This window comes from Pseudophryne corroboree, unplaced genomic scaffold, assembly GCF_028390025.1.
Source record: "Pseudophryne corroboree isolate aPseCor3 unplaced genomic scaffold, aPseCor3.hap2 scaffold_1974, whole genome shotgun sequence".
In the NCBI taxonomy this organism is placed as follows: Eukaryota; Metazoa; Chordata; class Amphibia; order Anura; family Myobatrachidae; genus Pseudophryne; species Pseudophryne corroboree.
In genome coordinates, this window is record NW_026968615.1 from 48,121 (window position 1) to 60,150 (window position 12,030).

A 12,030-nucleotide genomic window follows, 5' to 3' on the forward strand; every position below is an offset into this window, starting at 1 on the left:
TAGCTGAACACACTAACCGATTGCGCCACAGAGACACTTTGCAAAAAGTACATACTGACAAAGACTAATAAGCATTCATCTAGAACGTTTCCTAGAAAAACTTTAAAAAGTCAATAATCTGGAGAGTTTTTGTAAGATGTTTCTTCCAGCAACCAATGAAGAAACACATTGGTACTTTCGCATGATGAGTGAGTGCTTCAGGATCTCTTGCACTTACATGTGCAGCAGAGTACTGCACTGGAAGCATGCTGGGCCCATAACCCAGAGGTAGGCAGATTGAAACTATCCTTTGCTATATGCATTTTTTTTTTGTTCATTAAAGTAATCCAAAACTGGGATTGATATTTTAGCTTTTATTTTTACTTAAAGTACAATAACTTTTACCATTTTAATTTGTTTTAATAGTATATTGACAGTATTGTTTTCTTTCAAAAATCCAATTAATTTTCTTTACCCGAGTATTAAAATGGTAATTGACAAAAACAAACTACATTGTCACCAGAAGAGCAATACAAAATGTACAAGTGATATATTAAAATCATCTTTCCAGCTTGAATTTCAATGATGCATTGGGGCAACGATTTTGTGAGAAACATCTTCACCCTTAAATAAAGATTTTCTTAATTCCTTACCTGTGTGCTAATTAGATATCACCTTGTTTTCACATTAAACAGACTTCCACATGAGAAAGCAGCAAGGATGCAGTGGCGTTAATGTTTCCTGGTGTCAACCTGTATTATTTCAGTAGATATTGAAATGAGGATGCATCTTGCTGCCTTTCCAATGAAGCAAGTTTAATTTAGTAATAGGTGAAAAACCATCCCTACAAATATGTTAATCAGATACTTGGCTTTGTGGACACTTTTCAGAGAACAAATTTGTTAGCATAAAAATAAAGCCAGAAAATGAAGAGCTGTTTAATCAGTCAATTGGATTTTTTTGCCAGCATATTTCTTTTTCTCTGCAACCCACTGCTAAATTGTGCTTCCTAGCTGTTTTTATAAAATCACTGAATCAAATCTAACTCTGATTACATCAGAGAAGGCCAGGTACCCTACACCATAACAGGGGTTTTCGAAATTTTGACTTGTCTACTTAAATATCACCAAAATCTGATCACAAGGTCAATTACGTCCCTGGGTGGGATTGAACCACCAACCTTTTGATTAATAGCTGAACACACTAACCGATTGCGCCACAGAGACACTTTGCGAAAAGTACATACTGACAAAGACTAATAAGCATTCATCTAGAACGTTTCCTAGAAAAACTTTAAAAAGTCAATAATCTGGAGAGTTTTTGTAAGATGTTTCTTCCAGCAACCAATGAAGAAACACATTGGTACTTTCGCATGATGAGTGAGTGCTTCAGGATCTCTTGCACTTACATGTGCAGCAGAGTACTGCACTGGAAGCATGCTGGGCCCATAACCCAGAGGTAGGCAGATTGAAACTATCCTTTGCTATATGCATTTTTTTTTGTTCATTAAAGTAATCCAAAACTGGGATTGATATTTTAGCTTTTATTTTTACTTAAAGTACAATAACTTTTACCATTTTAATTTGTTTTAATAGTATATTGACAGTATTGTTTTCTTTCAAAAATCCAATTAATTTTCTTTACCCGATTATTAAAATGGTAATTGACAAAAACAAACTACATTGTCACCAGAAGAGCAATACAAAATGTACAAGTGATATATTAAAATCATCTTTCCAGCTTGAATTTCAATGATGCATTGGGGCAACGATTTTGTGAGAAACATCTTCACCCTTAAATAAAGATTTTCTTAATTCCTTACCTGTGTGCTAATTAGATATCACCTTGTTTTCACATTAAACAGACTTCCACATGAGAAAGCAGCAAGGATGCAGTGGCGTTAATGTTTCCTGGTGTCAACCTGTATTATTTCAGTAGATATTGAAATGAGGATGCATCTTGCTGCCTTTCCAATGAAGCAAGTTTAATTTAGTAATAGGTGAAAAACCATCACTACAAATATGTTAATCAGATACTTGGCTTTGTGGACACTTTTCAGAGAACAAATTAGTTAGCATAAAAATAAAGCCAGAAAATGAAGAGCTGTTTAATCACTCAATTGGATTTTTCTGCCAGCATATTTCTTTTTCTCTGCAACCCACTGCTAAATTGTGCTTCCTAGCTGTTTTTATAAAATCACTGAATCAAATCTAACTCTGATTACATCAGAGAAGGCCAGGTACCCTACACCATAACAGGGGGTTTGAAATTTTGACTTGTCTACTTAAAGATCACCAAAATCTGATAACAAGGTCAATTAAGTCCCTGGGTGGGATTGAACCACCAACCTTTTGGTTAATAGCCTTACACACTAACTGATTGCGCCACAGCGACACTTTGCAAAACTATATACTGACAAAGGCTAATAAGCATTCATCTAGAACGATTCCTAGAAACATTTTAAAAAGTCAATAATGTGGAGAGTTTTTGTAAGATGTTTCTTCCATCAACCAATGAAGAAACACATTGGTACTTTCCCATGATGAGTGAGTGCTTCAGGATCTCTTGCACTTACATGTGCAGCAGAGTACTGTAATGGAAGCATGCTGGGTCCATAACCCAGAGGTAGGCAGATTGAAACTATCCTCTGCTATATGCATTTTTTTTGTTAATTAAAGTAATCCAAAACTGGGATTGATATTTTTGCTCTTTTATTTTTACTTAAAGTACAATAACTTTTACCATTTTAATTTGTTTTAATAGTATATTGACAGTATTGTTTTCTTTCAAAAATCCAATTAATTTTCTTTACCCGATTATTAAAATGGTAATTGACAAAAACAAACTACATTGTCACCAGAAGAGCAATACAAAATGTACAAGTGATATATTAAAATCATCTTTCCAGCTTGAATTTCAATGATGCATTGGGGCAACGATTTTGTGAGAAACATCTTCACCCTTAAATAAAGATTTTCTTAATTCCTTACCTGTGTGCTAATTAGATATCACCTTGTTTTCACATTAAACAGACTTCCACATGAGAAAACAGCAAAGATGCAGTGGCGTTAATGTTTCCTGGTGTCAACCTGTATTATTTCCGTAGATATTGAAATGAGGATGCATCTTGCTGCCTTTCCAATGAAGCAAGTTTAATTTAGTAATAGGTGAAAAACCATCCCTACAAAGATGTTAATCAGATACTTGGCTTTGTGGACACTTTTCAGAGAACAAATTTGTTATCATAAAAATAAAGCCAGAAAATGAAGAGCTGTTTAATCACTCAATTGGATTTTTCTTTTTCTCTGCAACCCACTGCTAAATTGTGCTTCCTAGCTGATTTTTTATAAAATCACTTAATCAAATCTAACTCTGATTACATCAGAGAAGGCCAGGTACCCTACACCATAAGAGGGGGTTTGCAATTTTGACTTGTCTACTTAAATATCACCAAAATCTGATCACAAGGTCAATTACGTCCCTGGGTGGGATTGAACCACCAACCTTTTGACTAATAGCTGAACACACTAACCGATTGCGCCACAGAGACACTTTGCAAAAAGTCCATACTGACAAAGACTAATAAGCATTCATCTAGAACGTTTCCTAGAAAAACTTTAAAAAGTCAATAATCTGGAGAGTTTTTGTAAGATGTTTCTTCCAGCAACCAATGAAGAAACACATTGGTACTTTCCCATGATGAGTGAGTGCTTCAGGATCTCTTGCACTTACATGTGCAGCAGAGTACTGTAATGGAAGCATGCTGGGTCCATAACCCAGAGGTAGGCAGATTGAAACTATCCTCTGCTATATGCATTTTTTTTTTGTTAATTAAAGTAATCCAAAACTGGGATTGATATTTTTGCTCTTTTATTTTTACTTAAAGTACAATAACTTTTACCATTTTAATTTGTTTTAATAGTATATTGACAGTATTGTTTTCTTTCAAAAATCCAATTAATTTTCTTTACCCGATTATTAAAATGGTAATTGACAAAAGCAAACTACATTGTCACCAGAAGAGCAATACAAAATGTACAAGTGATATATTAAAATCATCTTTCCAGCTTGAATTTCAATGATGCATTGGGGCAACGATTTTGTGAGAAACATCTTCACCCTTAAATAAAGATTTTCTTAATTCCTTACCTGTGTGCTAATTAGATATCACCTTGTTTTCACATTAAACAGACTTCCACATGAGAAAGCAGCAAGGATGCAGTGGCGTTAATGTTTCCTGGTGTCAACCTGTATTATTTCAGTAGATATTGAAATGAGGATGCATCTTGCTGCCTTTCCAATGAAGCAAGTTTAATTTAGTAATAGGTGAAAAACCATCCCTACAAAGATGTTAATCAGATACTTGGCTTTGTGGACACTTTTCAGAGAACAAATTTGTTAGCATAAAAATAAAGCCAGAAAATGAAGAGCTGTTTAATCAGTCAATTGGATTTTTTTGCCAGCATATTTCTTTTTCTCTGCAACCCACTGCTAAATTGTGCTTCCTAGCTGTTTTTAGAAAATCACTGAATCAAATCTAACTCTGATTACATCAGAGAAGGCCAGGTACCCTACACCATAACAGGGGTTTTCAAAATTTTGACTTGTCTACTTAAATATCACCAAAATCTGATCACAAGGTCAATTACGTCCCTGGGTGGGATTGAACCACCAACCTTTTGATTAATAGCTGAACACACTAACCGATTGCGCCACAGAGACACTTTGCAAAAAGTACATACTGACAAAGACTAATAAGCATTCATCTAGAACGTTTCCTAGAAAAACTTTAAAAAGTCAATAATCTGGAGAGTTTTTGTAAGATGTTTCTTCCAGCAACCAATGAAGAAACACATTGGTACTTTCGCATGATGAGTGAGTGCTTCAGGATCTCTTGCACTTACATGTGCAGCAGAGTACTGCACTGGAAGCATGCTGGGCCCATAACCCAGAGGTAGGCAGATTGAAACTATCCTTTGCTATATGCATTTTTTTTTGTTCATTAAAGTAATCCAAAACTGGGATTGATATTTTAGCTTTTATTTTTACTTAAAGTACAATAACTTTTACCATTTTAATTTTTTTTAATAGTATATTGACAGTATTGTTTTCTTTCAAAAATCCAATTAATTTTCTTTACCCGATTATTAAAATGGTAATTGACAAAAACAAACTACATTGTCACCAGAAGAGCAATACAAAATGTACAAGTGATATATTAAAATCATCTTTCCAGCTTGAATTTCAATGATGCATTGGGGCAACGATTTTGTGAGAAACATCTTCACCCTTAAATAAAGATTTTCTTAATTCCTTACCTGTGTGCTAATTAGATATCACCTTGTTTTCACATTAAACAGACTTCCACATGAGAAAGCAGCAAGGATGCAGTGGCGTTAATGTTTCCTGGTGTCAACCTGTATTATTTCAGTAGATATTGAAATGAGGATGCATCTTGCTGCCTTTCCAATGAAGCAAGTTTAATTTAGTAATAGGTGAAAAACCATCACTACAAATATGTTAATCAGATACTTGGCTTTGTGGACACTTTTCAGAGAACAAATTAGTTAGCATAAAAATAAAGCCAGAAAATGAAGAGCTGTTTAATCACTCAATTGGATTTTTCTGCCAGCATATTTCTTTTTCTCTGCAACCCACTGCTAAATTGTGCTTCCTAGCTGTTTTTATAAAATCACTGAATCAAATCTAACTCTGATTACATCAGAGAAGGCCAGGTACCCTACACCATAAGAGGGGGTTTGCAATTTTGACTTGTCTACTTAAATATCACCAAAATCTGATCACAAGGTCAATTACGTCCCTGGGTGGGATTGAACCACCAACCTTTTGATTAATAGCTGAACACACTAACCGATTGCGCCACAGAGACACTTTGCAAAAAGTACATACTGACAAAGACTAATAAGCATTCATCTAGAACGTTTCCTAGAAAAACTTTAAAAAGTCAATAATCTGGAGAGTTTTTGTAAGATGTTTCTTCCAGCAACCAATGAAGAAACACATTGGTACTTTCGCATGATGAGTGAGTGCTTCAGGATCTCTTGCACTTACATGTGCAGCAGAGTACTGCACTGGAAGCATGCTGGGCCCATAACCCAGAGGTAGGCAGATTGAAACTATCCTTTGCTATATGCATTTTTTTTTGTTCATTAAAGTAATCCAAAACTGGGATTGATATTTTAGCTTTTATTTTTACTTAAAGTACAATAACTTTTACCATTTTAATTTGTTTTAATAGTATATTGACAGTATTGTTTTCTTTCAAAAATCCACTTAATTTTCTTTACCCTATTATTAAAATGGTAATTGACAAAAACAAACTACATTGTCACCAGAAGAGCAATACAAAATGTACAAGTGATATATTAAAATCATCTTTCCAGCTTGAATTTCAATGATGCATTGGGGCAACGATTTTGTGAGAAACATCTTCACCCTTAAATAAAGATTTTCTTAATTCCTTACCTGTGTGCTAATTAGATATCACCTTGTTTTCACATTAAACAGACTTCCACATGAGAAAGCAGCAAGGATGCAGTGGCGTTAATGTTTCCTGGTGTCAACCTGTATTATTTCAGTAGATATTGAAATGAGGATGCATCTTGCTGCCTTTCCAATGAAGCAAGTTTAATTTAGTAATAGGTGAAAAACCATCCCTACAAAGATGTTAATCAGATACTTGGCTTTGTGGACACTTTTCAGAGAACAAATTTGTTATCATAAAAATAAAGCCAGAAAATGAAGAGCTGTTTAATCACTCAATTGGATTTTTCTGCCAGCATTTTTCTTTTTCTCTGCAACCCACTGCTAAATTGTGCTTCCTAGCTGATTTTTTATAAAATCACTTAAACAAATCTAACTCTGATTACATCAGAGAAGGCCAGGTACCCTACACCATAAGAGGGGGTTTGCAATTTTGACTTGTCTACTTAAATATCACCAAAATCTGATCACAAGGTCAATTACGTCCCTGGGTGGGATTGAACCACCACCCTTTTGACTAATAGCTGAACACACTAACTGATTGCGCCACAGAGACACTTTGCAAAAAGTCCATACTGACAAAGACTAATAAGCATTCATCTAGAACGTTTCCTAGAAAAACTTTAAAAAGTCAATAATCTGGAGAGTTTTTGTAAGATGTTTCTTCCAGCAACCAATGAAGAAACACATTGGTACTTTCCCATGATGAGTGAGTGCTTCAGGATCTCTTGCACTTACATGTGCAGCAGAGTACTGTAATGGAAGCATGCTGGGTCCATAACCCAGAGGTAGGCAGATTGAAACTATCCTCTGCTATATGCATTTTTTTTTTGTTAATTAAAGTAATCCAAAACTGGGATTGATATTTTTGCTCTTTTATTTTTACTTAAAGTACAATAACTTTTACCATTTTAATTTGTTTTAATAGTATATTGACAGTATTGTTTTCTTTCAAAAATCCAATTAATTTTCTTTACCCGATTATTAAAATGGTAATTGACAAAAACAAACTACATTGTCACCAGAAGAGCAATACAAAATGTACAAGTGATATATTAAAATCATCTTTCCAGCTTGAATTTCAATGATGCATTGGGGCAACGATTTTGTGAGAAACATCTTCACCCTTAAATAAAGATTTTCTTAATTCCTTACCTGTGTGCTAATTAGATATCACCTTGTTTTCACATTAAACAGACTTCCACATGAGAAAACAGCAAAGATGCAGTGGCGTTAATGTTTCCTGGTGTCAACCTGTATTATTTCCGTAGATATTGAAATGAGGATGCATCTTGCTGCCTTTCCAATGAAGCAAGTTTAATTTAGTAATAGGTGAAAAACCATCCCTACAAAGATGTTAATCAGATACTTGGCTTTGTGGACACTTTTCAGAGAACAAATTTGTTATCATAAAAATAAAGCCAGAAAATGAAGAGCTGTTTAATCACTCAATTGGATTTTTCTGCCAGCATTTTTCTTTTTCTCTGCAACCCACTGCTAAATTGTGCTTCCTAGCTGATTTTTTATAAAATCACTTAAACAAATCTAACTCTGATTACATCAGAGAAGGCCAGGTACCCTACACCATAACAGGGGTTTTCGAAATTTTGACTTGTCTACTTAAATATCACCAAAATCTGATCACAAAGTCAATTACGTCCCTGGGTGGGATTGAACCACCAACCTTTTGATTAATAGCTGAACACACTAACCGATTGCGCCACAGAGACACTTTGCAAAAAGTACATACTGACAAAGACTAATAAGCATTCATCTAGAACGTTTCCTAGAAAAACTTTAAAAAGTCAATAATCTGGAGAGTTTTTGTAAGATGTTTCTTCCAGCAACCAATGAAGAAACACATTGGTACTTTCGCATGATGAGTGAGTGCTTCAGGATCTCTTGCACTTACATGTGCAGCAGAGTACTGCACTGGAAGCATGCTGGGCCCATAACCCAGAGGTAGGCAGATTGAAACTATCCTTTGCTATATGCATTTTTTTTTTGTTCATTAAAGTAATCCAAAACTGGGATTGATATTTTAGCTTTTATTTTTACTTAAAGTACAATAACTTTTACCATTTTAATTTGTTTTAATAGTATATTGACAGTATTGTTTTCTTTCAAAAATCCAATTAATTTTCTTTACCCGATTATTAAAATGGTAATTGACAAAAACAAACTACATTGTCACCAGAAGAGCAATACAAAATGTACAAGTGATATATTAAAATCATCTTTCCAGCTTGAATTTCAATGATGCATTGGGGCAACGATTTTGTGAGAAACATCTTCACCCTTAAATAAAGATTTTCTTAATTCCTTACCTGTGTGCTAATTAGATATCACCTTGTTTTCACATTAAACAGACTTCCACATGAGAAAGCAGCAAGGATGCAGTGGCGTTAATGTTTCCTGGTGTCAACCTGTATTATTTCAGTAGATATTGAAATGAGGATGCATCTTGCTGCCTTTCCAATGAAGCAAGTTTAATTTAGTAATAGGTGAAAAACCATCACTACAAATATGTTAATCAGATACTTGGCTTTGTGGACACTTTTCAGAGAACAAATTAGTTAGCATAAAAATAAAGCCAGAAAATGAAGAGCTGTTTAATCACTCAATTGGATTTTTCTGCCAGCATATTTCTTTTTCTCTGCAACCCACTGCTAAATTGTGCTTCCTAGCTGTTTTTATAAAATCACTGAATCAAATCTAACTCTGATTACATCAGAGAAGGCCAGGTAACCTACACCATAACAGGGGGTTTGAAATTTTGACTTGTCTACTTAAAGATCACCAAAATCTGATAACAAGGTCAATTAAGTCCCTGGGTGGGATTGAACCACCAACCTTTTGGTTAATAGCCTTACACACTAACTGATTGCGCCACAGCGACACTTTGCAAAACTATATACTGACAAAGGCTAATAAGCATTCATCTAGAACGATTCCTAGAAACATTTTAAAAAGTCAATAATGTGGAGAGTTTTTGTAAGATGTTTCTTCCATCAACCAATGAAGAAACACATTGGTACTTTCCCATGATGAGTGAGTGCTTCAGGATCTCTTGCACTTACATGTGCAGCAGAGTACTGTAATGGAAGCATGCTGGGTCCATAACCCAGAGGTAGGCAGATTGAAACTATCCTCTGCTATATGCATTTTTTTTGTTAATTAAAGTAATCCAAAACTGGGATTGATATTTTTGCTCTTTCATTTTTACTTAAAGTACAATAACTTTTACCATTTTAATTTGTTTTAATAGTATATTGACAGTATTGTTTTCTTTCAAAAATCCAATTAATTTTCTTTACCCGATTATTAAAATGGTAATTGACAAAAACAAACTACATTGTCACCAGAAGAGCAATACAAAATGTACAAGTGATATATTAAAATCATCTTTCCAGCTTGAATTTCAATGATGCATTGGGGCAACGATTTTGTGAGAAACATCTTCACCCTTAAATAAAGATTTTCTTAATTCCTTACCTGTGTGCTAATTAGATATCACCTTGTTTTCACATTAAACAGACTTCCACATGAGAAAACAGCAAAGATGCAGTGGCGTTAATGTTTCCTGGTGTCAACCTGTATTATTTCCGTAGATATTGAAATGAGGATGCATCTTGCTGCCTTTCCAATGAAGCAAGTTTAATTTAGTAATAGGTGAAAAACCATCCCTACAAAGATGTTAATCAGATACTTGGCTTTGTGGACACTTTTCAGAGAACAAATTTGTTATCATAAAAATAAAGCCAGAAAATGAAGAGCTGTTTAATCACTCAATTGGATTTTTCTGCCAGCATTTTTCTTTTTCTCTGCAACCCACTGCTAAATTGTGCTTCCTAGCTGATTTTTTATAAAATCACTTAATCAAATCTAACTCTGATTACATCAGAGAAGGCCAGGTACCCTACACCATAAGAGGGGGTTTGCAATTTTGACTTGTCTACTTAAATATCACCAAAATCTGATCACAAGGTCAATTACGTCCCTGGGTGGGATTGAACCACCAACCTTTTGACTAATAGCTGAACACACTAACCGATTGCGCCACAGAGACACTTTGCAAAAAGTCCATACTGACAAAGACTAATAAGCATTCATCTAGAACGTTTCCTAGAAAAACTTTAAAAAGTCAATAATCTGGAGAGTTTTTGTAAGATGTTTCTTCCAGCAACCAATGAAGAAACACATTGGTACTTTCCCATGATGAGTGAGTGCTTCAGGATCTCTTGCACTTACATGTGCAGCAGAGTATTGTAATGGAAGCATGCTGGGTCCATAACCCAGAGGTAGGCAGATTGAAACTATCCTCTGCTATATGCATTTTTTTTTTGTTAATTAAAGTAATCCAAAACTGGGATTGATATTTTTGCTCTTTTATTTTTACTTAAAGTACAATAACTTTTACCATTTTAATTTGTTTTAATAGTATATTGACAGTATTGTTTTCTTTCAAAAATCCAATTAATTTTCTTTACCCGATTATTAAAATGGTAATTGACAAAAACAAACTACATTGTCACCAGAAGAGCAATACAAAATGTACAAGTGATATATTAAAATCATCTTTCCAGCTTGAATTTCAATGATGCATTGGGGCAACGATTTTGTGAGAAACATCTTCACCCTTAAATAAAGATTTTCTTAATTCCTTACCTGTGTGCTAATTAGATATCACCTTGTTTTCACATTAAACAGACTTCCACATGAGAAAGCAGCAAGGATGCAGTGGCGTTAATGTTTCCTGGTGTCAACCTGTATTATTTCAGTAGATATTGAAATGAGGATGCATCTTGCTGCCTTTCCAATGAAGCAAGTTTAATTTAGTAATAGGTGAAAAACCATCACTACAAATATGTTAATCAGATACTTGGCTTTGTGGACACTTTTCAGAGAACAAATTAGTTAGCATAAAAATAAAGCCAGAAAATGAAGAGCTGTTTAATCACTCAATTGGATTTTTCTGCCAGCATATTTCTTTTTCTCTGCAACCCACTGCTAAATTGTGCTTCCTAGCTGTTTTTATAAAATCACTGAATCAAATCTAACTCGGATTACATCAGAGAAGGCCAGGTACCCTACACCATAAGAGGGGGTTTGCAATTTTGACTTGTCTACTTAAATATCACCAAAATCTGATCACAAGGTCAATTACGTCCCTGGGTGGGATTGAACCACCAACCTTTTGATTAATAGCTGAACACACTAACCGATTGCGCCACAGAGACACTTTGCAAAAAGTATATACTGACAAAGACTAATAAGCATTCATCTAGAACGTTTCCTAGAAAAACTTTAAAAAGTCAATAATCTGGAGAGTGTTTGTAAGATGTTTCTTCCAGCAACCAATGAAGAAACACATTGGTACTTTCGCATGATGAGTGAGTGCTTCAGGATCTCTTGCACTTACATGTGCAGCAGAGTACTGCAATGGAAGCATGCTGGGTCCATAACCCAGTGGTAGGCAGATTGAAACTATCCTTTGCTATATGCATTTTTTTTTGTTCATTAAAGTAATCCAAAACTGGGATTGAT